Below are 27,511 nucleotides of genomic sequence, written 5' to 3' on the forward strand. Positions count from 1 at the left end.
CTGCAGGAACACCTCATTATTGATACGGGGACCCCGAGGAACAAAGGCACTAGCCTTATATACAAAACAGGCTGTGGCTATATACTTGTCCTCTAGGGATTGGTGGAGCATGAAATGCCTCATTAGCATGAATATCACTCCAGCCTGATAGCTGCCGGAGAAATGCCAACACATGTGCATTGTGGGTGTTTATCACAAACGACCACCGGATGTCGGCGCCATCTTTAGCCGCTCCCTACAATGGAACATAAAAATTCTTAGCAGGCCATAAGTGGCAACATTAACTTGTTGAATATTTAAATACTTAATTCTGACTGGTACATTTGCCTCATTTACTCTATCCTGAAAATAAAGTCTCACTCTTCTGGCGTCACTGGAGGAGTTGAGTCGGCTCAACCACAAAACATGGGCTTTTCTCACATGAATTTAATTCCTGTGCATGAGTGTGGGAATTGAGTGTGTGTGTGTGTGTGTGTGTGTGTGTGTGTGTGTGTGTGTGTACATGCGCATGCATGCGTGTGTGTGTACATGAGCGTGTATGCGTGTGTGTGTGCGTGCATGCATGAGTGTGTATGAGTGTGTGTGTGTGTACATGCGCATGCATGCGTGTGTGTGTGTACATGAGCGTGCATGCGTGTGTGTGTGTGCATGCATGAGTGTGTACGTGTGTTACATTCTGGTATTTTCTTTTTTCTGTAACTTGTACAAAGTAACTAAAGATTAATGATTTACTATAAGATAGAATAATGTGATTTTCTTTCTAGATAGCATCTTCTTAGCAATTCCAGATCCACGCCTCCCTGAGACTCTCTGACTTCCATTGATTCACACCGGAGCAACAGAATTTGACCATCCTTCTCGGATTTGCTGTATTTAAGATTGGATTGTGCTCAATAATTACCTGCTCAAATGAGAGTATCCGATTTCATATACATTGGCCAATAAGTTTGGCTGCCAGTAGGTAGCCATCCTATCCTGTGGAATGTTTCTTATGACAATAAACACAAAACTCATGTGCTCAATTTAACAGGTGTGATTTGGCAGGAAATAGACTTCACACTGAAAGGTTTTACTTAAAGAAGATTTAATTGAAATAAGGAGAATATGAGTATGCATTTGGGAGTAGGGGAAGCTAGAACATGTTACTGTTTCCACCCACCAACCACATGGGGAATAGGGAGATGATATTAGCAAAACAATGGTAAAACGAGTGAATCATGGTCTGGACTATGACTGGCAGGTAAGGGATAGGAAAAGAATCCCTCCTGTCTGAATTTCTCATAGCCTGCTACTGCAGTATTCTCTCTGTATTCAGTCAGTGGGAATCACGCTTGAAATCAAAAGGCAAGCGCATGGGTAGCACACACATGTCTTCTCAGCTCTAGAGAAAGGTGATAGAGAACAGAGGATGACCCTGATGGAGTAGCTGAGAAGTGTGCAGCTGTCTGTGCATTTGCATCTCTTTCATTATCTGCCCTTGCTGTGGGCTGGCTTAGAGGAAGAGAAAGGGATTTCTTAGATTTTCTTGTGTGATGGTTCTTTATACTTAAGTTGTTTCCAAGTGACACATAAAAACATAAAAACATTTAATGGGGTATGCTATGCTAATTGAATGGATGTTTTCCAGAAATGTTAAAATGACCTTTTGTTTGTTTTTTAGAAACTGGGTTATCTTTGATCCAGGATTTTACGTTCCTTTCATATTCTGCTCTGCAATCCATTCTCAGGGGCACAGTTTGTAACCACTTTCTATGAATCTATAAATTGTATTTTTTTTTTAGATTGTATTTTTATTTTACATTTCTCCCCTCTACTTTTGGAGTTATTTTCATAAATTCCAAAACTTCAATAGTCTCAAAATCAAGTCTTTGATCTACTTTGAGTTGATTGGTGTAAACAGGTAGAATGATAAAAGTCAATTTATATTTTTACATGTCTTGTTTTTCAACACAATTTATATTGTGAATATTGTTCTCCCCACATTTTGTGTTCCTAATGTTTTAACTGAAAAATTAGTGTAGGCATAATGTCATTGTGCATTGTGTAAAGATTATCCCTTCAAAGGGTGATTTCAAAGGCTGCAATCTAGATATGACATTATAATGCTTATTCTAAGTATTTCCTGACCTAACGTTATGTAAATATTGCTCCGAATTTGTTCCCTATAAAAGCAGATCTTCCAATGGCTGAGCATGGGAGGGAATAGGGAAGACATCCAAACCCAGCCAGGGAAGAGGGAAAGAGAAAAAGGCAGAGGGATTCACCACGAGGAAAATTCAAGAGGGGATTCAAGAAGACACCATGGGAACACGGTGAGCAGAAAGACACAGATCAATACTAAAATGCAAGTATCACAGGGGTTTTGGCTTGGAGGTAACCAGATTAGTTTAGAGGATTAAAATAGATTTATACTGTTCAGCTACTGTGTCATAAAGCTTCATTACATAAATCTTATAGTCTCTGTCTTATTTAATTTGGAGCTAGTCAGGATAGAGAAAAACTATCACTTTTAAAATTGCACTAACAATTCAGCTGCCTATAGACCAGTGTATCTGCTCTTAGTCTCTCTTCTGTTTCATTACTTCACACATTATTTATACTCTATCTATCTATGTGTGTATATTTCTAAGTGTACCGTGCTCAGTCTATATGTTACATGTATGCATGTTTTGCATTTAGAATCAGTGTGACGTCACATCACATGCTTTATTCTTTGTCCAAGATATTAATCATTCAGAATTAACTATTGGAGATTGAAGAGGTGAAGCAAACCAAGTCATGGTACCTCCTCCATCTCTGTTCGCTTTAGGTTCTATCTCTTGTTGTGTCTGCATATCCCATATATTATTACTTAGAGACATATAATTTTGGCTCTACTTAATATAGTGTATTATTTATCCATCCCTTCCAACCCCCTACTACTAGGTAGGAGAACAAAAACATTAGAAAGGGAAGCAGACATAGACCTCTTTAGACTACCTCTTGATGATTTGGGGCATGAAATTCTTTAAGGCAAGTCCAGTCTGACGTCAGAAAATTTCCAATCAGCAAACCAGCAAAACATCAAACCAATAATCCAGCAATCCTGCAATCCTGCAATAACAAAAGCAGCAGCATGGACCAGCAGCAGGGGATCAGGAGCCACCACAGGCCCTCTTGAGGCTCTCACATTTCCCAGAATTCCAAACACAAACTAACTACAGAAGGCAAACATTATAACCTCCCTAGAGCGTGGCAGGTGCCTGTGGACAATCTGAAGCAGTCCCATATCCATACCTGGGATTAAAACAGAAACATGTTTACATAGCAGAACTGTGTTTTTAAAGGAACCAAAGTTTTCCCTACAGTTAATTTATTTTAGGGATTGAAATTTGATTACAACATTCCTCCCCTTTTCTCCTTTCCGTAGTTTGTTTTTACATGCATACATGTGCTGCATACATATTCCTACACAAAACCCATGGAGTCTGTGGATGTCAATTTTATGTAAGCTTTCAGGTCTGACCATTTGACACAGGATCACCAATTTGTGTGCTCTTCCTTGTGGAAGGTCACCTCTCTTAGATTTATTCAGTTACCTATGCTTGAATGTATAGGGTTGAGGCCCCATGGTCCCCATTGCGACAGGACAAGATAGATGAGGACATGAAAAGTATTCTGTCACCTTTGACAGCTGTGCAAAATATGGCAACAAAGAAAATTACCTCTGCCATCCTTCTTATTTTGGTCTAGGATCATCTACACCGCATATCTGCTACCCATTATTGCATATTTCTCTATGTAGATCCCGGCATCTTTAGTCATCTGTGACTACACACTGGTATTTGCTATAGTAAGGGTCATTTACGATACTCCCAGAATTTTGATAAAAAGCTGGCTTAATTGCAATTAAGAAACAGTTTTGTGTGCTTAGATTTCCTTGTTAATTTCACAGTGATAGGTATGCATTGAATCTAGGGATTTACATGAAGGCAATTAATCTGCCGCTGAGCTGTATTCCAGATAGTTAACAAACTGGAAGGCCTCATGTGAGAACAAATATGCAGGGTATGACAAATAATGGGTTCTACTGATTGCTTCTCAGTTTTAGAAGAAAGCAGTAAGAATGCGAGGGAATTACTGAACAAAACAACAGCATATGAAAATACACACATGTATACAAAATGTAAACTCTGAAACAATCCTCTGAGTGGTTACATATGGTGGGGTAACTGAGTCGTCTGTGGCACAAATGGCAAAAAAAGAATAAACTGAGAGTTCCTCTTGATATTGTGTTTTCCTTTTGAATAGGTTTAGTCTTGAGAATCCACTTTTTTCATGCCTTCTTTCATTCATGTAAGAAAAGTTAAGGATGACAGTAAATGATCTGGGAAGAAAAAGTTTAGGAAGCAAGAACTGATGCCCCACTGTCAAAACAAATGCACTCGTTGCTGTCCTTCACGTCTCATAATAATAGCATTTATCAGAGAGTGATTGGAAAGTAAGTTACAGTGCTTGGATTTTGTAACATGTAAAATGAGAAAAATGTTATAATGCTGACACTATAACATTTAATTTGCAATTGTGTAGAACTATCAAATATGAGTGTGTGTGTGTGTGTGTGTGTGTGTGTGTGTGTGTGTGTGTGTGTGTGTGTGATCAACAAGGGTACCTTCTGGTATATAACTAAAAGCCTTGTTCAGCAAAGATATTTGGGGGATATGAAGTTGTGTAATTTTCCACTTTATTCTTTCCATTCCCCCTGAGTTGCAAGTGTGATATCTGGCTTTTTCGTGTGTGAGAGATAGCAGAGTGTAGAATCACTGTGTTTTAGCCCCAAGGCTATCGTACAACAGAAGGTACTCACCAATACTATTAGAATAAATGAAAAGTCAAAACATAGAGCACTGATGATAACAGGAGTTCTCAGTAGCACTCTTGAATCAGTGAAACCCAAGTCTAATTACAGAGAGAAAGCATGTTTCTTATATTTAACCAGCTGTCTTCAGTCTCTTCGTTTATCTCTGACTAACACAGTTGTTGTTACTAATTGCTCCTATCTACAACCTTGTCAACATGTTATAAAGATCATTATATCATTATAAAAGTACAAGGCTATTATAAACACTAAAAACCAAATATTTTTAAAATCATTAATAGAAGTGAACTAATGATTACAAAATTATCAGTTATTCTCCCAAATGTCTTACAAATAAGACCAAATACTAATCAAAGCATGAGATATTTTAACTTGAGGATTGTTTCTAATAATATTAATCTTGAAAGAGTCATAAAAATGAAATAGCTCAGAAAAACACTAAAGGCGGTACAATAAATTTAAAGTGATTGACATGCAATAATATGAGCACATGATGATGCAGACACGGAAACACTGATAAACACACATGTTATCAAATGGAATGTTCTTGAAACAGAGTCAAAGATGTCTTTAATTGTTTATAGAGACTCCTCTCTCTTCTCCATGAGAAATAAGCTAAAATGAGAATTTTATAATCTTCTATTACGAGTATGGAGTGTCTCAGTTTCTTAACCTGAATGAATTTCACAGTAGTGACAATTTGAATACCACACTAAATATAATGGCAAATCAAGATCACCAAAGAAAGAGGCAAACTGGCTTGGTTCAGTGGTTTGTTAACATTAATTGTGTCCCTTCTCTAAAGATAGTAAAAGTCATCTTGGTGAATATTTTTTTAAAATAATGCAGTCTATTTTAATTTTAAATTTAATTAAAATTTAATTTAGGAAAGTGACATATATTTGTGATGTATACCATGTTTTCAAATACGTATGTATTTGTAGAATGGCCAAACTGGGCTCATTAACTTTTCTTTATATGCTTATGTTTTGTGGTAAAAACCTTAAAATTCACTCTATTTTTTTAAGTCTGCCATACATGATTAAGGATAGTCACTATTTTGTACAACAGAGCTCTTGAAATTATTTCTCCAATCTATCAAATTGTGTAGCCTTTAATAAAAATCTCAACTCCTATGTATTTTCCCATTATTGTAAGTATTCTGAATGAAGTTTATTCTCTGTTCTCACCCTTACTCCCAATTACCTAGTAAATGTCCTCTTGCCATGAACTTTATCTTTCTGTTTTTCTTTAATTGGGTATTTTGTTTATTTACGTTTCCCCTTTCCCAAATTCCTCTCCAGAAACCTCCTATCCCATCCTCCTTACCCCTGCTTCTATAAGGGTGCTCCCGACTTACTCACCTACCTACTCCCACCTCCCTTACTGGCATTTCCCTACACTAGGGCAATGAGCCCTGCCAGGACCAAGGGCCTCTCCTCCCACTGATGTCCTACAAGGCCATCCTCTGCTACAGACATGGGTCCCTCCATGTGTACTCTTTGGTTGGTGGTTCTGTGCCTGGGAGCTCTGGAGTGTCTGGTTGATTGATATTATTGTTCTTTTTATGGGTTGCAAACCCCTTCAACTCCTTCAGTCCTTTCTCTAAATCCTCCACTGGGGACTCCGTTCTCAGTCCAATAGTTGGCTATAAGCATCTGCCTCTATATTTGTCAGACTCTGGCAGAGCCTCTCAGGAGACAGCTATATCAGGCTACTGTCAGTAAGCACTTCTTGGCCTCCGTCATAGTGTCTGTATTTGGTGACTGCATATAGATGAATCCCCAGGTGGGGCAGTCTCTGGATGGCCTTCCCTTCAATCCCTGCTCCACACTTTGTCTCCATATTTCCTCCCTTGAGTATCTTGTTTCCCCTTCTAAGAAGGACTGAAGCATCCACACTTTGGTCTTCCTTCTTCTTGAGTTTTATGTGGTCTGTATTGTATCTTGGGTATTCTGAGCTTTTGGGCTAATATCCACGTATCAGTGAGTGCATACTATGTGTGTTCTTTTGTGACTGGGTTACCTCACTCGGGATGATATTTTCTAGTTCCATCCATTTGCCTATGAATTTCATGAAGTCATTGTTTTTGATAGCTGAGTAGTACTCCATTGTGTAGATGCACCACATTTTCTGTATCCATTCCTCTGTTGAAGGGCATCTGGGTTCTTTCCAACTTCTGACTATTATAAATAAGGCTGCTATGAACAGAGTGGAGCATGTGTCCTTGTTATATGTTGGAGCATCTTTTGAGTGTATGCCGAGGAGTGTTATAGCTGGATCCTCAGGTTGTACTATGTCCAATTCTCTTAGGAACCACCAGACTGATTTCCAGAGTACTTGTTCCAGCTTGCAATCACACCAACAGCAGAGGAGTGTTTGGGGGGTATTTATAAATCAAGAATATTGTCACTCTCACTGAAACAAAAACAGCCCCAAAGAATGAAATCTTTTCCTGCTGGCTTCCACATATGGATATAGAACATTATCTCTTTTCAACCAGTACAACTAAAAAATCTCTTCACTAAGAACTGGGTCAAGGAGAGCCGCTTTTATGGGATATGTTCTACTATCACTCTCTATGGAGACATAATTTGAATAAGCCCAACCAAGAAGATACCATGAGGTATGTACTGCTTATAAGACCTATAGCTTTGCTTGTAATCTATCAATTGTGGGTTAAAAATGTACTAAATGCACCAGGAAAGCTCAATTTTTTAAAGATTATCTCATACCTGAGGACAGCTCCTGTGGTACCAAGGGCTATTCACAAGGATTAATGTGTCTGTACTACCTTAATTTAGAGCGCTACATTTTGTGAGAAAAAAACTTTGACCTATGAGATTTTTACAAACATTTCAAAGTCTAAATACCAGGAATGACATAGACAAGCACAATCACCCTGTGAAAAGAACAACAAAGAAAACAAACCTTGTCAAACACAGAAACATTTATTAATAATAGTATTTGGATAGATTAAAAGGCTAAACAAAAGAGCAACAAGCTCCAATTAGGTGCCTTGTCACAATATATATTGTAATATATACATTATACAAATTTATTTTATATAACATATAATTTTTAGAGTTTATTATACATTTTTTATTTTAGAATTTATTTCATTTTCAAAAATTACTATTGATTATTTTAAAATTGGTTATTTACAATTTATAGTATTAATGCCATTTTAAATAAAAATTAGCCTTTATCTCTTACAGCAATTTTAAGCAAACTATAATGCCAGTTTTAAGCTAAGAGATAAGAGCCAAGTCTCTGAATATCAATAACTACTGATATTCTTTTTTTCTTCCATTTTTATTAAATTGGGTATTTCTTATTTACATTTCAACTGTTATTTCCTTTCCCGGTTTCCTGTCCATCAGCCCCTTTACCAGTCCTCCTCCCCTTCGGTATGGGTGTTCCCCTCCCCATTTACTCCCCATTACCGCCCCCCCCAACAATCCCCTAAACTGGGGGTTCAACCTTGGCAGGACCAAGGGCTTCCCCTTCCACTGGTGCCCCAACAAAGCTATTCACTGCTACATATGCAGTTGGAGCCCAGAGTCAGTCCATGTACAGTCTTTAGAGCTATAGATATTCTTATGAAAATCCGTTGGTTGGAAACTCATTGACTATTTTCTTCTGCGCCCGTGAGACTGAAATGATTGCTCCTGAGTTGCAGAGAGTTTTCTTAAGGGTTTTGTGTATGGACACTGAGAACAATGAACTAGACTGCCATGGAATACCAAGGAAGAAAAGCACAGCATTGTAATGCCAACAGACTGTTCCTGGTTTAAGATTTTCATATAAGAATAATCAAATTTGGGTGGTTACAAGAACAAAAACTGATTCTCTCTTCCTTCCAAATGCTGGAAATAATAATCTAAGCGTCACCTTGGTCTATTCTAGTCATCTGTTGCAGGCCACAATCTTATCCCTTCCTTTGCCAACTTCTAGTCATTGCTTGAAAGTTGTGGCATCCTCTGACTTGCCCTGCCTTGCTTCCAGACACATGACCACCGCCCTGCATTCCTTCACATCATCTTCACACACAGAATGCACATCTCTGTAGCCACTTTTTCCATATTCTAACATGATACGAAACATACTGCGTTTTAACCTGGGTCACCTCATTTTAATTCCATTACCTGTGTAACTAGATGCTAATCTTACTTAGACACAGGAATGAGCATTTCAATATTGTTTTGGACAGAGACAGTTGATTTACAAACAAGCGCGGTATGATGAGTATGTCTCTTATTTTTAGGTAATATCTGTATTAATTTTTTAATCATTTTATATGTGGATATCATATTTTAACTATACTATGCTCTTCATTCCTCACATTAACTTCTCTATAATCCCTCTCAACCTGTGTCCTGTTTTGTTTGTTTGTTGTTTGTTTGTTTGTTTGTTTTGAGCCTTTGGCTTTAATCACTGCCTGTTTATATACTAGTAGGTATGGAGCAATCCACAGAAGCATGGAATGCCTACCAGGAGCCACGCCCTCAACACCAGAAGCAAAAACCTAACTCTCCCACCTCCCAAAGCCACCAATTCTCAATAAAACCTCAAAGCTAGCAGCGAGGACTCCTGATTGTCCCCCAACCCCCAACACACACACACACACACACACACACACACACACACACACACACACACACTCACACTCTATGCTGCAATACCGACTGATTTGATTTTGTGAAAGTTGGGCATAGGCAACCACAGCTGTTGTGAGTATGAGTCCAATGGTCTTGCTTTTTTCAGATGACATTTTTCCTGAATACTGACTTTTAAAATCTTTCCCCTTCCTCTTCTGTGGTGATTCCTGAGTTGAACTCATCTGTAAACCCTGTGAATCTTAAGAACCAGCATGACAAGATACACCATGGGTGCAAGGCTGTCACAGATAGAATGGGGTAAGCCACTGCTTCCCAATTTGTGATCTAAGGCTTACTGCATAAGGAGAAAGCCATGCCTGATGTGTTCATTTTGAAAGGAAATTAAATGTCAATGTAAGGAAGATCAGCATACACAGTAGTTTTGACATCAAGACTCTGCATTTTATTTGAGATGGACCAATGGATATACTTGATTCTCACTACTAGGTAGATCTTTCCATTGTACAATGTGCTGAAGTTCAGTGTCAATATCTATACATTGCTTTCATATTTACAAACTACCTGTCAAGTAATAGTTGTATTTCTTAAAAGAGACAACAGTCATTAGAGTGTACAGTGAAGAAAAGAAAAGTATGTATTGAATACAACTTAAGTAAAGAAAAAAAAGCAAAACAAAAACCAACAAAACATAGACTTGGGGAAAGTCTATGTTCTATGATCAAAATGTCACATGAATTTAGAAGAGTAGATTAACACAATAGTATATTAGTATATTGAAAGGAATATTATATAAAAATTTGCTTAAAAATCACTTCTAAAATGGCTTCTTTTACCCCAGATTAACCTCCTTCTTAATCTTATTTCAAAAAATTATAGATAGATTGAGAGGTTGAGAGATCAATAGATTGAAGAAGAGATAGATAAAATATCTTGGTCATTTATAAGCAAATGCTATTCAAATTCTCAGTAGTTTCCAAATTATACATGCTGTGATCAAAATAGTATTTAACATAATAGAAACATATCTTCATTAAAGCAATGTTAAGCAAAGGAAGATGTTCTTTGACTGATGAGTTGGCCTAAGCCAATGTGCTGTCCTTAACAGCTCTTTATTCACCTGGTGACCTGTGTGACAGGAGCTTGCCCCTTACTGCCCATATCCCACACATTATTAAGGTTAAGAAAGGTCAGACATCATAGTTTAAATTGTATGCATTATTACCTTCACACAACTGAAAAATTAAATTACTGAAATATGAAGATCCTAAACAAGAAAGTCTGGGTTAACAATTGGGATAAATAAATGAATGACATTATGGGAAAACAAACATGAAAGTCTCATGTAGCAGAAGAAAACAAGAACTTTCACAAGAAAGTTATTTGAATATTCACAGAATTTGGTTTTTACTGGTGAGCACATGTCAAGATGTTTGATCACCAACAACAACCTGGATTATATTTTTATCTTGATATGATAGATTTTTCTTTGACAAGTATATATATATATATATATGCATGTGTGTATATATGTGTCTATACATATATTTATACATGAATATTTGCATGTGTGTATATCTGTCTATACATATAATTATACATGAATATATGCATGAATACATGTATGTATAGATAATGCATACATATATATTGCATATAAAGTGCATTATATTATTCCAAATTCTCCTCCAGTCTCTATCTTTTTGGTTCAAACCCTTTCAACCTCCTTTTCTCTCTACAGGCCAGGACCACTTTACTTCACAGAGAAACTTAATAGAAAGTTGGAATATCTTCCAGTTGGAGATATTAAATATCAGAATACAGGCCAACAATAAAAACCATCTGGAAAGTGCTAAACAATTAACTGAGTGGAAAAAATAGATCAGGTCTTTCGGCTGACTCTGCACAGTTTATATGATGTAAAAGTCATGCTCCTGCTTTCTAAACTGATGATATTTTGTGTTATTTGTTATGTTCCACAGTCTATTTCATGCCAAATATGTAGGTTAATAATTTTCTCAATTATTGTTCATTATTGATTTTAGAAATAAATTTTATTGTGTCAAAGGATTTAAGGTTCTTACCTTTATAATTTAATGTCTGTTGTCTTCTACTTGTTTAAATTCTCTGGGTTCATCTTACATTGGAAAGTACTTTGTTATTTATAAAAATATTTATTCTTCTTCACATATTGTAGTTGATATAATTTATTATGGTTGAAATTTGTAGAGATGCTGAAAGGGTTTTCAATTGAGAAGTTATGCTACAAATGGAATGAAATGGCAAGATACTGAGAAGCTCAATAAATATGTTCTAGTTGAAGCCTGATGACTTTATGAGGAGGAATGATGTCATTTACTGTCTATTTGTATTAGTTGATGCACTGAGTGCTTTATTGATAATATTTTATTTTATATTCATAGAAGTCTTGATGAACGAACATGCACCAAAGCTGTGAAAGTTTATTTGAATTCTCCAATACAATATAGTTAAGTGGCTGGGCCCTGAATTCAGTCCCTAAATGGGTGATACCATAGCACATGATAGTCCAGATAATGAAAGTTGGGGCTAAAGGTCCATTTTTACCATTGACACTAACAGGATTATCATTATAGGACACCACCAGTTAGGTTTTTAACTGGTCAACCTAGACACCAGCTAAAAAACAAAAGAGACCCAAAGTGTCATATAATAATATTTATTCTAATATTGGTATTTCAAGGCCTTTTCTTTAGAGAAAGAATTTAACAAGGGTTTTTATATCACATAAAGTACAATGATTATTTTTTAATAGTCAGAAATTATATTGATTATACTACTGCTCCCTGTGAATTTGAGTGATTTAAAAATCTCACCACGGCTGTCTCTGAAATGACACAAACTGACTGCAGCTAATTATGAAGCCCTGTTGAAATAATTCTAAAAACTGAATGATATACACAATATTGGAAGCCACTGTATGCCAGATAATTTTCTCTTTTTTTTCCTCTCTAATGAATAGTTTTAACTTTTTATGTAAGGAGAGAAAATAATAAAAGCAAGCAACATGTAGTATCTTGAAATTCCCCATATGGAACCCAGAGTGCTCACTCTGACAATGATATCCACCGGGTGACAAACGTTTCCTTTGTACAATGTTGTGTGTGCTGCTTTTGTTAGAAAATTATTTCTTATGCCACATGGAGAACAAATCAATCACTTCACCTGGGTAGTGAGAGCTTATAACCATCAAATGTACAGGTAAATTCAAACTTTTAAAAGTTAATGACTGAATCTTTTTTCCAGACTGCTCCAGGGGTTCAAATGGAGCCCAGGGAGCAGCAACAGCAGCAGCAAGCAGGTATTACCAAAGCTCCCGAGCACTGCATTCATAAAATGGCGCCGTGAAATCAAACCTCCAGATGTGAAATGCTACGACTTAAATTCCAACAGAGCTAAGTTTGAGAAACACTCACACTTTTAGTGATGGCTTTTACTAATCTTCTGCCCCCTGCCCTTTGGAAATGGTAGTAATTACATGGCTAAACAATAACCCACAAGTTTTTCTGCTACATTATTGATGTTCAGACCCTGCCCAGACAGAGGGTCACACCATTCTCATATGAACCCAATAACCAGTATGATCTGAGAAGCACAGATCAATGGCACCACACTAACAGATGGGGAGAGATTGAGTATACTTATAGTCAGTCTGCATCCACAGCTCTGATCCAACATTTCATTCGTGGTATAAATTTAGACAAATGAGGAAAGTTGTGTATGTCTTCTTTACAAAATATTGCAAATTCACAATTAATTAAGTTATGTAGAATTACATTTTTTAATTTATAAAATCTCATCACTCAAGGGTGGTCTTAGACAAGTGACAAACGATCTTGGCTAGAGTTGGGGAACCACTCTTGCCACCAGTTTCTAGAAAACAGAATTTAGAGTGGTCTGTTATGCATGATGTAAGCTCTCTTCTAAATCGTGAGGACAGTATAAGCACACACAAGATAGCATGGGTATTTTAGATTCTCTTTAAATTGTGACTCAGTGAATCTTTTTGTCCATCAGTGACACACATGAGCTCTGCTAACCTTGGGGCTTAATGAGTTACCAAGAACTTTTGGCAAACATTAATTTTGTCTCATAGAATTAGGAGACTGCTGCTGCAAGTTTGGTCACCATAAAGGTAACTTAAGGGTGAGATGATTGAAAACCCTGGATGGAAAATTTACAAAAAAAAAAAAAAAATCATTGTGAGAAACAGACATAAAGATTCAAAACCACAAATCTTTTTACTGGATATTTTATATATTTACATTTTTAATGTTTTCCCCTTTCCCAGTTTCCCCCCACTCCCATAACCCCTTCCCCTGCTTCTATGAGGATGCTTCACTTCCTACTCCTCCCTCTCACCCACTCACTTCCTCCCACCCACTCCCAACTCACCAACCTGCGTTCCCCTACACTGGTGAAAAGGAGCCTTCACAGGACCAAGGGCTTCTCTTCCAATTGATGCCAGACAGTGCCATCCTCTGCTACACGGGCAGCTGGAGCCGTGGCATACTCCATGTGCACTCTTTGGTTGGTGGTTTAGTCCCTGAGAACTCTGGAAGGGGTCTGGTGGGTTGATATTGCTGCTCTTCTTATGGGGTTGCAAACCCCTTCAGCTCCTTCAGTCTGAGAAAGAAATTAGGGAAATGACACCCTTCACAATACTCACAAATAATATAAAATACCTTGGGGTGACTCTAACCAAGCAAGTGAAAGATCTCTATGACAAGAACTTCAAATCTCTGAAGAAGAAAATTGAAGATCTCAGAAGATGGAAAGATCTCCCATGCTCATGGATTGGCAGGATTAATATAGTAAAAATGGGCATCTTGCCAAAAGCAATCTACAAATTCAATGCAATTCCCTGTCAAAATTCCAGCTCTATTCTTCAGGAAGAGAAAGGACAATATGCAAATTTCATTGGAATAACAAAAACCCAGGATAGTGAAAACTATTCTCAACAATAAAATAACTTGTGGGGGAATCACCATCCTTGAACTCAAGCAGTATTACAGAGCAATCGTGATAAAAACTGCATGGTATTCATACAGAGACAGGCAGGTAGTTCAACAGGATAGAATTGAAGACCCAGAAATGAACCTCCACACCTACGGTCACTTGAACTTTGACAAAGGAGCTAAAAGCATAGCATTTTCAACAAATGGTACTGGTTCAACTGGCAGTCAACAAGTTGAAGAATGCAAATCGATCCATTCTTATCACCTTGTACTAAGTTCAAGTCCAAGTGGATCAAGGACCTCCACATAAAACCAGATACACTAAAAGTAATAGAAGAAAAAGTGGGGAAGATCCTTGAACACATATAGGCACAGGGGAAAATTTCCTGAACAGAACACAAATGGCTTATGCTCTAAGATCAGAATCAACAAATGGGACCTCATAAAATTGCAAAGCTTCTGTAAGGCAAATGACACTGTCAATAGGACAAACTGGGAAACAACAGATTGGGGAAAGATCTCCACCAATCCTACATCTTATAGAGGACTAGTATCTAATATATACAATGAACTCAAGAAGTTAGACTCCAGAAAATCAAATAACCCTATTAAAAAGTAGGGTACAGAGCTAAACAGGGAATTCTCAACTGAGAAATATCGAATGGCCAAGAAGCACCTAACAGCACAGCTAAAAATGCAGAGCCATTGATCAACTTGGATGTAAATAATCCTGATTTTAAGGCGGGTGCCCTGGCTTTGGCTAACCTCCTTCAGATCCATCTTCAAGATGACTACTTGGTAATGCTTAAGGCAATTCGCATTTTGGTTCGGGAACGTCAAACACAGGATGTTGTTGCTAAAGCAAATCAAACAAAAGAGGGCTTACCTGTCGCTTTAGACAAACATATTCTTGGCTTTGACACAGGTGATGCAGTTCTTAATGAAGCTGCTCGGATCCTGCGGATGCTACACATGGAAGAGCTCAGAGAGCTACAGGTGAAAATTAATGAAGCCACTGCCATTCAGGCAATCACTGCTGAGCCAAAGACAGACCAGAGACAGGGAAAAGTTGTAAGGTGAGCTCATGAGGGTGTCAGCTTCTCACCTGCTTAGTGATGAGAACTGTTAACACTGGCATGGACTTGGAAATCAAATGTCATACTTTAAACAGAGGAATCCGAGGAGATTGGCCATGTTCTAGAGATTTATTACCACTGCTGTTTTTTTTTAATAAAGTTGGGAAGGTAAAAACCATAAAAAGAAATGTTCAACATCCTTAGTCATCAGAAAAATACAAATCAAAAACCCCCTGAGATTCCACATCACACCAATCAGAATGGTTAAGATAAAAAACTCAGGTGACAGCAGGTACTGGCAAGGATGTGGAGAAAGAGGAACACTTCTCCATTGTTGGTGTAATTGCAAGCTGGTACAACCACTCTGGAAATCAGTCTGGTGGTTCTTAAGAAAATTGGACCCAGTACTACCCTACTTGAGGACCCAGCTATACCACTTCTTGGCAAATACCCAAAAGATGTTCCAACATATAACAAGGACACATGCTCCACTATGTTCGTGGCAGCCTTATTTATAATAGCCAGATCCTGGAAAGAACAAAGATGTCCTTAAACAGAGGAATGGATACAGAAAATGTGGTACATCTATACAATGCAGGAGTACTCAGCTATTTAAAACAATGATTTCATGAAATTCTTAGGCAAATGGATGGAACTGGAAAATATCATCCTGAGTGAGGTAAGTCAGTCACAAAAGAACACACATGGTATGCACTCACTGACAAGTGGATATTAGCCCAAAAGCTCGGACTGCACAATATACAATTCACAGACCACCTGAAGCTCAAGAAGAAGAAAGACCAAAATGTGGATGCTTCAGTCCTTAGAAGGGGGAACAAAATACTGAAGGGAGGAAATATGGAGACAAAAAGTGGAGCAGAGACTGAAGAAAATGCCATCAAGAGTCTGTTCCACCTGGGGATTCATCCCATGTTTAGCCACCGAACCCATTGCTGATGCCTAGAAGAGCTTGCTGACAGGAGCCTGATATGAATGTCTCCTGTAAGGCTCTGCCTGAGCCTTACTGATACAGATGAGCATGCTTGCAGCTAACCATAGGATGAAGCCACAAATCTTAAGCAAATGCTGTGGTAATACCCTATCACAAAGACTAAACCAAAAGCAACCTGAAAATAGTACCTTGTACAGATAGCTTGACTTACAGAGTTTGCCTTCCTTCAACAGTTACCTCTAGCTATTTATTCAACTGTGATTGTTAAAGCACATGTAGGACATTTTTTCTCCAAGAATATGGTTTCTGCCTTCTTCTGTTCTTCAAAGAAAGTAATAAAGTGTCAAGAGAACAGTGTTTTCAATAAATACCCCATATACTTCAGCTCATCAGTTGTGTAAATTATATTGACTTTCCAGGATCATATTGTTTGGATTTATTGTCTGTAAGGATGAAAAGCTATAATAAAGGTGAATAGATGGATCCCGTTGGCCTATAAATAATTGCTCAACCAAGAGAGCTTTAGAAAAGTGACTTTTCCCCACCATCTGGTGCATCAGAGAATATTATCAAAGCAGCAAAGGCTGGTGGTGGGGAAACATTCTTTTCCTTTCCATCCTTGAGAAAACAGTGATATTTGGAAAATATATATATCCATTTTTCTGGGCCAACAAGTTAAAGAGTATGTAGTCCAAAGGGATTTATTTTTCTATTATCTTTCTACTTTAGAAATTCCAACCATATTATAGATAAGAAAAGTATTAAACCTGACATCTAAAATGTCCTGTCTCTCTTACTACCAGGCAGAGAAGCATTTTATGAATAATGCAGAATTCCAAAGCCTGGGTGTTCATGGGCAGAAAGTTCATGAGGACACTTGAACAAACCATCCTGTATAACCCTCACAAAAGAGTGAGGAATGCACCCCAAAATCACCTTAACTTCCACATTGATTAAAATGTTTCACATTAGTCTTTTAAAGATCAATCCACTGATTAATTGACCATCTTTCTCTTACAACCTCTTCATTCACACACAGTGTTCTAGTGTCTAACTCTCAGCACTGGGTAATCTCAGTGCTAACCAGACTTGGAAGCCTTCAATCAATCAATCAATCAATCAATCAATCAATAAAAGGACATAAAATGGGGAGATAGTGTGTATTGGGGATACGTATGCATAGTGACAGGGGTCAACTGAAGTGATTTTTAAAAAAATTTCACTGCACTTTTATGTCCACACATTCAAATTCTTTCATCATACCTGTTTAGATCTATGATCCTTTTAATATATAAAATATTGTGAGTATCCACAGTATTTCTATAGACTGAAAGGTTCTTGCATGTTCTCATTAGCATGACCACCTCTATGACCAAACTAAAAGCACACTGACTATATTCCAATCATTCTCTTTAGCACCTAGAAACATTTGTTGTAAACAATATCTAGTCATTAATTAGTTAATTAGTTAGTTGAGTAATTAATTAGTAGTATGTTCTATTACCTCACTGCCCAACCTTATTCACAGAAATTATATGTATCATAAACCCTGCCTTTTATTTAGTAGAGTTCCCAAAGCTCTGAACTTTTAAAGTTAAGTAAAGGGTTTTACAAGTGTTTCAGGTACACATTTTACAAGCTCTGTGCTATTAGTCAACATATTTAACCTGTGAAAGCATTTTATTGCAATGCCTGTAAATAGTGCTGTTAGAAGTGAGATTCAAGTGAGAGTAAAGACTGTAAACTGATAAGCACTACGCCTGTGTTGAATTACTCAACTTTCTTAATAGAAAACTTAAGATAAAACCTTTCTTTAGTAAGATAAAATGTAATAATATGATTACTTCACTAGGCAACATGTAGATCCTGGTGAGAGATCTTAGCCTGGGTAGAAGGATATAAGTTATTATAGTGCATATGTGACAATATTTTCTGAGACTGTTTTCTTTTATTTTGAAATCATCATGTAATACCTTTATGAAAAAATATTTGAATTTATCATATTTAGAGGTTGTTGTTCTTGGACACAGATGAATGCTTCTCAAAAACTGGAAACTTTTGATCTTGAATTCAGAAACCATTGGTCTCTACATTTTGTCCCATTGTGGTTTCCTAATTCAGAAACTATTGGTCTCTGCTCAATATCCCAGTGTGGTTTTATGTGATGGCTTTCATCTGCTGTAAGAAGAAGTTTATTTGATAAGGGACAGGGGCTACATATGACTGGGTATTAGCCTTTGGTTGCCTCCCAAGGATGAATGTTGCATCTCTGTTGTGTAAGACACCATACACTCAGAATACAGGGGTCCAATGACAAGAGCTGGATCTGACCTGAGAGCCTATTTCCTGGGACCTGATTTCTATAGTTCCTCAAATATATTTCTAAATTTCTCCCAGTGATCCACATGAAAACACAAACTATATCAATATACCACAGTAACAAGAAAACGAGTATCTTGCTGTTTCCCATACTGACTGTCTTGGTCTTATTAACAGTTACTATCCTAAATCAAACACTTTCCCCCAATAGCCAAGTGTCCTCAAAAACCAAATATACATATAACAGATTAAATTACATTCATTATTAGACAAAAGCATTATCAAAAGTATATATATATCTTTATTTTAAGCATGACCCTCTCTAAGCTCTAGTTCATACTTTGGCTTTAGAAATGGAGGAATTGGGGTTGGGGATTTAGCTCAGTGGTAGAGCACTTGCCTAGCAAGCGCAAGGCCCTGGGTTTGGTCCTCAGCTCTGGAAAAAAAAAGAAATGGTGGAATTGTTTATTGTTTATATGTTACCATAGCCATACCTAAGAATGTACCCTGAACATGCAAATAAAGGCCTTGCATTCCAGGTTTGAAAAGCAGGACAGAGCTTAGTCTTGCTCTCATGGATTAGAGACTAGTTCGGGTATTTGTGACTTGTTCAAGATAAAATAAAAGTGCCCGCATTTTAAAATATACAAGGTAATTTTTGGCTAAGCAAAGCAATAGAACAGGTCAGATTCAAGGTCAAGAGTGCAAAGAGATCTCATAAATGAAAGAACACTCAGGATTCCAGCTTATCACCATTGGCTTCTTTAATGGGCTCTAAAGGAAGAAAGGGTTTCAGGCTTGAGTGCTAGGGGAATAATTTAGGTGGCACTTTTTTTTTTACTGACAGGTTTAAGTTATAAAACTATTGCTCTATTGTGCAGATCACTTGTCATTACCTATTGGATTTTAATTGTATGCTTATCCAGTTACATGTAAGATTTTAAATGATAGGTTATCCTTAAGGGGTCATTCAGAGGACATAATTGCCTCATTGAGCATGTACCCCCAAACAGTGTAGACCAGAATGCCACCTCTTGTGTATCAGGTATATGTGGAGTATCATTGAAGAAAATCAGTGTTTGATAGTCATTGAGAGGCAGAGAAACACATTCTGTTATTCCGAGAGTGATATGTGTATATCACAGTGAAGTTGGGGCCCAAGTCAACAGCACTGTTCTTAGTTGTATCTTCAGAGTGGGGTATGTGTGCATGGTACATGCATTAATGATCTCAACCTGTCATGTACAATGTTGGAAGAAAAGTGTGGAACTATCCTGAACAAAGGGGCATCCCAGGTTGCTAACCTATGCTTACCTGCCTCTGATTTTGGGTTTAGAATTACTGAGAAATACCATGTTTTGTTTTCTCATTTTTGTTTTCTTTTTTCTTTATTTATTTGGTATCTGTACAATTGGGGAAAATTATTTAATGAAGTTTTCCTCTGTTCATTTATCAAAACTTTCATTAATAATGTTGTCCCAAATTCAGCATTTGGGAAATTTGGTATGAAATCAGGAAACCCATTCCTTTAAATCTCAAAAGACAAAGAAACTGTAAAGTTCTAATAGGAGGCAAGCTGCACACAAACAAAATTTCTTACCTCTTCTGTTTAGCACTAAATCCCCAGTGTCTATCACAAGGTTGGAATTAAAAGTTTGCACTCAGTTCTAACCTATAGCGTGTCTTAATTAAATATTGCTTTCATTAATATACTTATGACAGGAGATAATAAAAATAATAGAAGCGATAATCTCCTCTCCACTATAAATCTGTAACTAGGCCCTGAAACCAGGAAAACGTGGCATCTCTTCATCTGAAAAAGATTTATTTTGTCAGATTAATCAATATTTAATTGTGGCACTAAATCAATGAAGTCAAAATGAAATTTTTTCTCTATAATATTGAAAAATGTGTTGCTACTGCAGATTAAGCAACAGGAAGGCCAGGTTTTGGTAATATTTAATGTGGGTATGTTTGTGTGTGTGTGTGTGTGTGTGTGTGTGTGTGTGTGTGTGCATGCACACACTTGCACACATGCACACACATGCACATGTGTTTACAGAAAGCTTTGGAGACTATCCCTAAGCCTGTTTAATTCAGTATTTATATGCAAGTTGTCTTTTTCAGGGTCTTCTCAATAGGACCTGTGTTTAACGTCATCATGGACTAGTCAAGGCAGTTCAGTGAAATATGTGTCATGAAATGTTTCACTTCTCCTTGTATTCCTACAAGTACCAAACTTTTAGTGCAATTTGGTTCCTGGCCCAAAATGAATTATGAGACCATAAGCATCTGTCTTCTTTCTTGTAATATAAACATTAGCTTTTCTAATTTTCTGAAACCACTTTACTTAAGAATATTCTCAGCAAGCCACAGTAAAAGGTTAATTCTCAATATTAGTTTCCAGATTCTATTCAATGCTCACTATAAATGCATTAAGCAAAAAAAAATCTGTCGCTAAAATACTTCTTTTATAAAGATGTATTGTGTCTCTCTATGTGTATGTAAATTTGTATGAAGAATAATTCGTAGAGAAAGCCCTACCCTTGTTATGATGGTATAGGTACACTAAGAGCAATGATTATTAGGACTCCAATGAATGGCGAGGTATCAATCTCTGATAGAAAAAGTCCAGACAATATGTGACATTGTATGAATTATTTATCACTCATAAGGTTATTATTTTAGCATGCACCATCAGGTACAGCATTGTTAGATGGAAATGCTAGGCTGGAAGTGTTATACTTATTTCCTCAACAAGCTAGTTTGCCAAGAGTCTTTATTACAAGTCAAGGATAGAAACAAGGGACAGGATGAGGACATAGATCTCAAGGATTCAAAGTTTAATATTCTAGTTCCTTCTGCTCCAAGCCCATCTGGTTTGATGTCTTGAATGATTAAGATAGATTTAAGCAAAGAGTTCTATATGTCTAGTTTTGTTATCTGTTTGCTTTGTTTAGTTAAAAAACAAGGTTATCACCCTGCTAACACCTGTTGGATGCTACTCTGTTCTATCAATAATCAAAAAATTCTTATAATTTAGGTAGATTGATCTGACTTGAGCTGTTGGAACCTTAGTAGAGTGATTCATATGAATTATGATTTATAAATTGACTTGGTGTAGAGAAGAGCAACTACTATAAAACATACGTTCTCCACTGAAGTGCACTAGAAAGCACTACATCTGTATGCAAAAAAGCCAGAAATATATTTCCTGGGTACAGTAATTAATAAATACCATGAATTAAAGAATGATTATACTCATATTGCCCAAATTAGTCAGAAACCTAAACTTACCATAGTCACAAATGTACTTGATTAATGTGAATGACTCCATCTATCTGTGCTTCTCCCCCTGTTAAAGAGCAAAAGAAGATAATGAAAAAGAACTGATCTTGGGCCAGAAAATAAAGGAAGGATTAAACAGAATTGAATTACTTTGAAAGGCACAAACAATTTTTATAACTCATATGTTCTCCCAGACTTGGCACATTGTAGCCATATTTATTGAAGGTTGTTAGAAAAAATCACTAAGTCAGTCCTAGTAATAAAATCACATACAACATTCACTCATCAAGAAATTGCTCGTTTTAGAAAAAAAAATGTCCTTAGAATTTTCATCACCTGAATCAATTTGATTCCCTCTAGATACAGATTAGATTTTTCCATGAAACATACTGTTATGGAATTATACCATATTTTGGTATTCTGAAGGCAAAGAATGATTCAATAAAGAAAGCCCAAAATGGCATCTTTGTATTCCTTAGTACTTAAAAAAATTGACAAAATATCAGGTAGAATGTGCATATATTATAAATGACCCAATAAATCTGCTTGTATTAATCAAACTCACGTGGCATGGAAATTATCACTTGACTATATATAAGGAAGGTATTCTCCATCCAATCCCAATATAGGAAGTTCCATATATTACTGTAAAATTTCTGTACTAAAATGTGAAATTAAGTTTTCTGGGTGAATAGAGTTTTGGAAATGAAATTACTTTGAAGTCCTATGATGTGAAGCACATAAAGATGAAGAAATATGTATGGTTTTATCTGCTTCCAGGTAAATGATCAGTAGATAAGCCACACATCTAAACATTAATTAGCCTTAGCATCTAGAAAGAAATTTTTCTTCAAAGTGCTTTGAGTTAAAGTCAGTCTGGGTCAGCAAACAATTGTGTAACATGAACAAATAACTAAAAACTACAGACAGACATGTGTATTTTTCCTTCACTGGTCTCAGTAGAGTTTCTACTTCATTATGAGGTCATTTAAAAATGCCTCCCACGCGCAGTCAGTACGACCAGTCAGGTAGGTACTTCCTCATCTTGTTCATCTCTGCATTGCATTACCCAGCACACTGAAGCTACGGAAGGAAACAAGGAAATCTCAACAAACAAACTTACTAAAACAAACAAACAAACAAACAACAAACAACAAACTCCTGAGTGAGAAAACCCAATCACAAAAAAACACACATGCTATGCACTCAGTGATAAGTGAATATTAGCCCAAGAGCTCGAATTACCCAAGATACAATCCACAGACCACAGGAAGCTCAAGAAGGACGACCAAAGAGCAGATGCTTCAGTCCTTCTTAAAAGGGGAAACAAAAAATTCATAGGAGAAGTTATGGAGACAAAATTTGGAGCAGAGACTGAAGGAATGGCCATTCAGAGCCTGCCCCACCTGTGGATCTAACCCATATATATATACAGCCACAAAACCTAGAATATATTGATGAAGTCAAGAAGTGCATGCTGACAGGAGCCTGATAGAGCTGTCTCCTGAGAGAAGACATGACAAATACACAGGTGAATGCTAGCAGCAAGTCATTGAACTGATAACGGGGTCCCCATTGGAGAAGCTAAGGAAAGAATTGAAGGAGCTGAAGGGGCTTGCAACCCCATAAGAACAACAATACCAACCAATCAAAGCTCCCAAGACTAAACCAAAGACTACACATGAATAGACTCATAGCTCCAGCTGCATATGTAACAGAGAATGGCCTGGTTGGGCACCAATGGGAAGAGAAGCCAAGGCTGGAGGTCCCCAGTGTAGGGGAATGTCACTGCAGGGAGGCAGGCAGGGAGGGAGTAGCTTAGGAGGGGGAACACCTTTATAGAACAAGGGAGAGGTAGATGGGCTAGGGGGCTTATGGACAGGAAACCAGGAAAGGGAATAACATTTGAAATGTAAATAAAAGAATATCCAATAAAAAGAAAGAAAGAAAGAGAGAAAGAAAGAAAGAAAGGATGAAAGAAAGAAAGAAGGAAAGAAAACAAGGAGAACAATAAAATCCTATGTCCACCATTAAAAATTAAATAAACTATTTCTTGGATATAATTAATTGTTTCAAAGTCCAAAAAATATATTCAGATTTGCATGGTTCAAATTCAACAAAAATGAAAAAAGTGTGACCTTTTTTCCAGTTTCATAATCACAATCCCATGTAGGATTTTGGTATCACTTTCATTTCTCTGTGACATATTCTCATATGTTACCTACATAAACATTCCTGTGTAGTATTTGAAAACGGAAAGGAACTTGTGGAGCTTTGGTGGGAAAAACGGAAATAACAGCTGCAACACCTAATATAAGCTGGTGCCAATGCTACCAGCTTTGTCCTTCAGGCTCTCTACTCTCGAAATAAACAGCTTTCCTTATGAGAAACCCACTTGTGCTGAAACTAAAACAGGTCCCATCTTGCTTACTGCCTTATTTCCAGGTAACGGTCACAAGATCTACAACAAAGCATACACTCAGAAACATTTGTTAGTGGGAAATGATGATTGCTGAAGTCATTATCATTGATTCAGCTCTTTTTCCTCTTTGAAGTCTCTGAGATATTGCCCTTCTATTTTCTCATCTCTCCTAAAGTCTTCCTTGGCAATGGTACCTGTCAGATCATACCACCTTTGTTTAATTCTCCCCTCTTCCTTCCCATCCAGTTCCACCCCTGTATCCCCTTTGGTAGGATTTCAATTTGTGTGCGCCATCTCTTCACTCATTAGAGCCATGGACTGTCTGGTAACATGTGTAAGAAAAAGAAGAAATGGTGGAGCTTAAATGAGTAAACCTGGGAAAGATAATTGGAAGGAGTTTGTAGTAACTCACTCCGATGGCTGCTGCTAGAAGCATTGGTCAGGGTTCTTCTGCATCCACATTACTCCAGACCCTATGCCACCATCTATCTAATGTGCAGACACACAGTTTAAAAGAGACTCGTGGCTACTTCTAGTTGTTAGTATTCCAACATCTTTGATTCAGAGGAGCACAACTTATTATTTCATTTTTTTCTGCCAAAATTCTTTCTACCTTATGAATTTCTCTTCTGCTCATGACCCTTCCATAAACCGTCACAGAATAGTAATTACAAAATCCCATCTAACCACTTCTTTGTGTATCTTTGTTATCTTTATCTGAGAGTCACCGTCAAGTTCAGCTTACATTTATGCGGCTTTGACTATTATAGTACAACTTTCATTAGTGTCACGTCTTGAGGCTCTCCCTGTGGGCCAACAACAACCATAAAGGGGAAGGAAGAATGAAATTAGCATAATGTGTATTAAAATTACCATTGCTTAGGGAATGCAAATATGAGTACGTTTTTGACTTCAAGAATTTTTAATGGGAAAAGTTCCATATTTTTTTTAAAAAAAAGTACAGCAAACAAAATATATAACTACGTAGCATGACACAGGTGAGTCATCAAGTGACAGACACCTTCCCCTTTGTGTGGGGATCCAAGTACTGTCTCCACTCACACCCTAGCTACTGAAGAGAGAAAAGGGTATGTGTATGGATCAAGTTCAAAGGCAAAAGTGAGGGAATGCTCCTGAGCCTCAAGAATCAAAGGGGCAGCCCATATGAGTGTCTTCCTGAGGTGGGAATCAGGAAAGTTGGAGAATGAAGGGGGCATTTCTATACTATAACTGGAGGCTGTGATGCTGGCACAGTATGGCACCAGACACGGAACAGAAATGTCATCAAAAAAATCATGTTCTTATATACTGTGAGTACTACTAAAGATGTGAATCTCTGTGTGACCTCCCTCATCTCAAGAAAATTACATTGTCCATGGTCATGCTTCCTTCACATGATCTGTACAGGCAATGGTTGATCAACACAGGTATGTAAAGTTCTAATTCTCTCACTCCAATGTAGGCAATGATAAGAACGATGGAATGGGTTGGCTATTGCTAAGCTCAACACACAGCTTTGAGAGGACTGAACAGCTGATAACAGACTATTGTGAACAACTGTGAAAGCTCAAAGCTTAGCTTACCTGGGCCTCTTGAGAGGATTGGCTTAGAGATCAGCTTCTCTTTTGCCCAGTCTTTCAGTTCTGCCCTCCCACTCCATTTCATGTAATGTCTTCAAGAGAACACAACATAGAACAATGCTAGGAGGCTTCAAGAAACTTCTCTCTCAATTTTTTTCCACTCTACATCTCGATAACTGCCTCCCTCCCACAATCTCTCCCCCACCACACTCTCATTCACCTCTGAAAGGGACCTTAGGAACCACCTCCCACCCACCCACCCCACACCACCGTCGAGTCTTTGGAAACTAGATGCATCCTTCCCCACTGAGGTCAGAAAAGGCAGCCAAGCTAGAAGAACATAGACCACAGACAGGCAACAGCTTAGAGATAGCCCCCGCTCCAGAATGGGATCCACATGAAGACAGAGCTGCCTATATGTTACATATGGGTGGGGGAAGGGAAATAGGTCCAGTTGTATTCTCTTTGGTTGGTGGTTCAGTCTCTGAGAGTCTCAAGGTTCCAGGTTAGTTGAGTCTATTGGTTTTTCTATGGATTTGCTATCCCCTTTGGGGCCTCTCAATCCTTCTAACTCTTACATAATAGTTCTCAAGTTCCATCCATTGTTTTAGCTGTGGCTCTCTGCATTCCTCTGAGTAAGCTCAAGCTGGGCGGAGCCTCTCAGAAGACAGCTAAAGTAGATTCCTGTCTGCAAGCATAACAGTCTCACTAATAGTGTCAGGAATTGGCACTAGCTCATGGGATGGTTCTTTAGTTGAGACAGTCATTGCTTTGTTATTCCCTCAGTCTCTGCTCCATTTCCTGTCCCTGCATTTCTTGTAGATGGATAAATTTTGGGTTGAAGGTTTTGTGGGTGGGTTGGTGTCCTTATCACACCACTGGGGTTCCTGCCTGGCTATCGGAGGAAGCCTCCTAGGGTTCCATATTCCCCAGTTATGAGTCACAGTTAAGGTCACCTCCATTGATTTTTCAGTGCCTCTGCTATCCTATGTCTCTGGCACATTCTCAAGATTCCCCAGCCTCTCCAGCCCCAGTCAGTTGCAGATTTCAATTCATTCTCATGCCTATCTGGCCATCTCTCCTGTCAGTCCCCACACCTGATCCTGAAGCCCACCCCACTCCATTCTCCTCTGTATCCCTCTCCCTCCAAGTTCCCTCTCTCCACCTTCCTCTTATGAATATTTAATTCCTGCTTCTAAGTAAGATTCAAGCATCCTTGCTTGGACCTTCCTTCTTATTTAGCTTCTTTGGGTCTGGAGAGTGTAGCATAGCTATCCTGTATTTTATGGATAATATCCACTTAGAAGTGAATACATACCATACAGGTTCTTTTGGATCTGGGTTACCTCACTCAGGCTGATATTGCATCCATTTGCCTGCTAAACTCATGATATCTTTGT

At 37.7% G+C, this 27,511-nt stretch overlaps 1 long non-coding RNA gene and 1 pseudogene across 2 annotated transcripts in view; one reads left to right on the plus strand and one right to left on the minus strand.

Annotated features, from left to right (window-relative positions):
* LOC120096601 (uncharacterized) lies at positions 1-26,647 on the minus strand. Its single transcript, NR_190676.1, has 4 exons — positions 26,115-26,647; positions 22,119-22,176; positions 2,980-3,093; positions 1-235 (listed from the first exon to the last, which is right to left on the minus strand). It is a non-coding gene; the product is annotated as an uncharacterized LOC120096601 (long non-coding RNA).
* Positions 1-27,511, plus strand: part of Rtraf-ps2 (RNA transcription, translation and transport factor, pseudogene 2) — a 46,198-nt pseudogene that overhangs the window by 4,212 nt on the left and 14,475 nt on the right. Inside the window, 2 exon segments of the transcript NR_172022.1 lie at positions 13,808-14,085; positions 15,249-15,550. The product of NR_172022.1 is annotated as an RNA transcription, translation and transport factor, pseudogene 2 (transcript).

Source organism: Rattus norvegicus, chromosome 14 (genome assembly GCF_021556685.1).
Source record: "Rattus norvegicus strain SHRSP/BbbUtx chromosome 14, alternate assembly SHRSP_T2T, whole genome shotgun sequence".
NCBI lineage: Eukaryota > Metazoa > Chordata > Mammalia > Rodentia > Muridae > Rattus > Rattus norvegicus.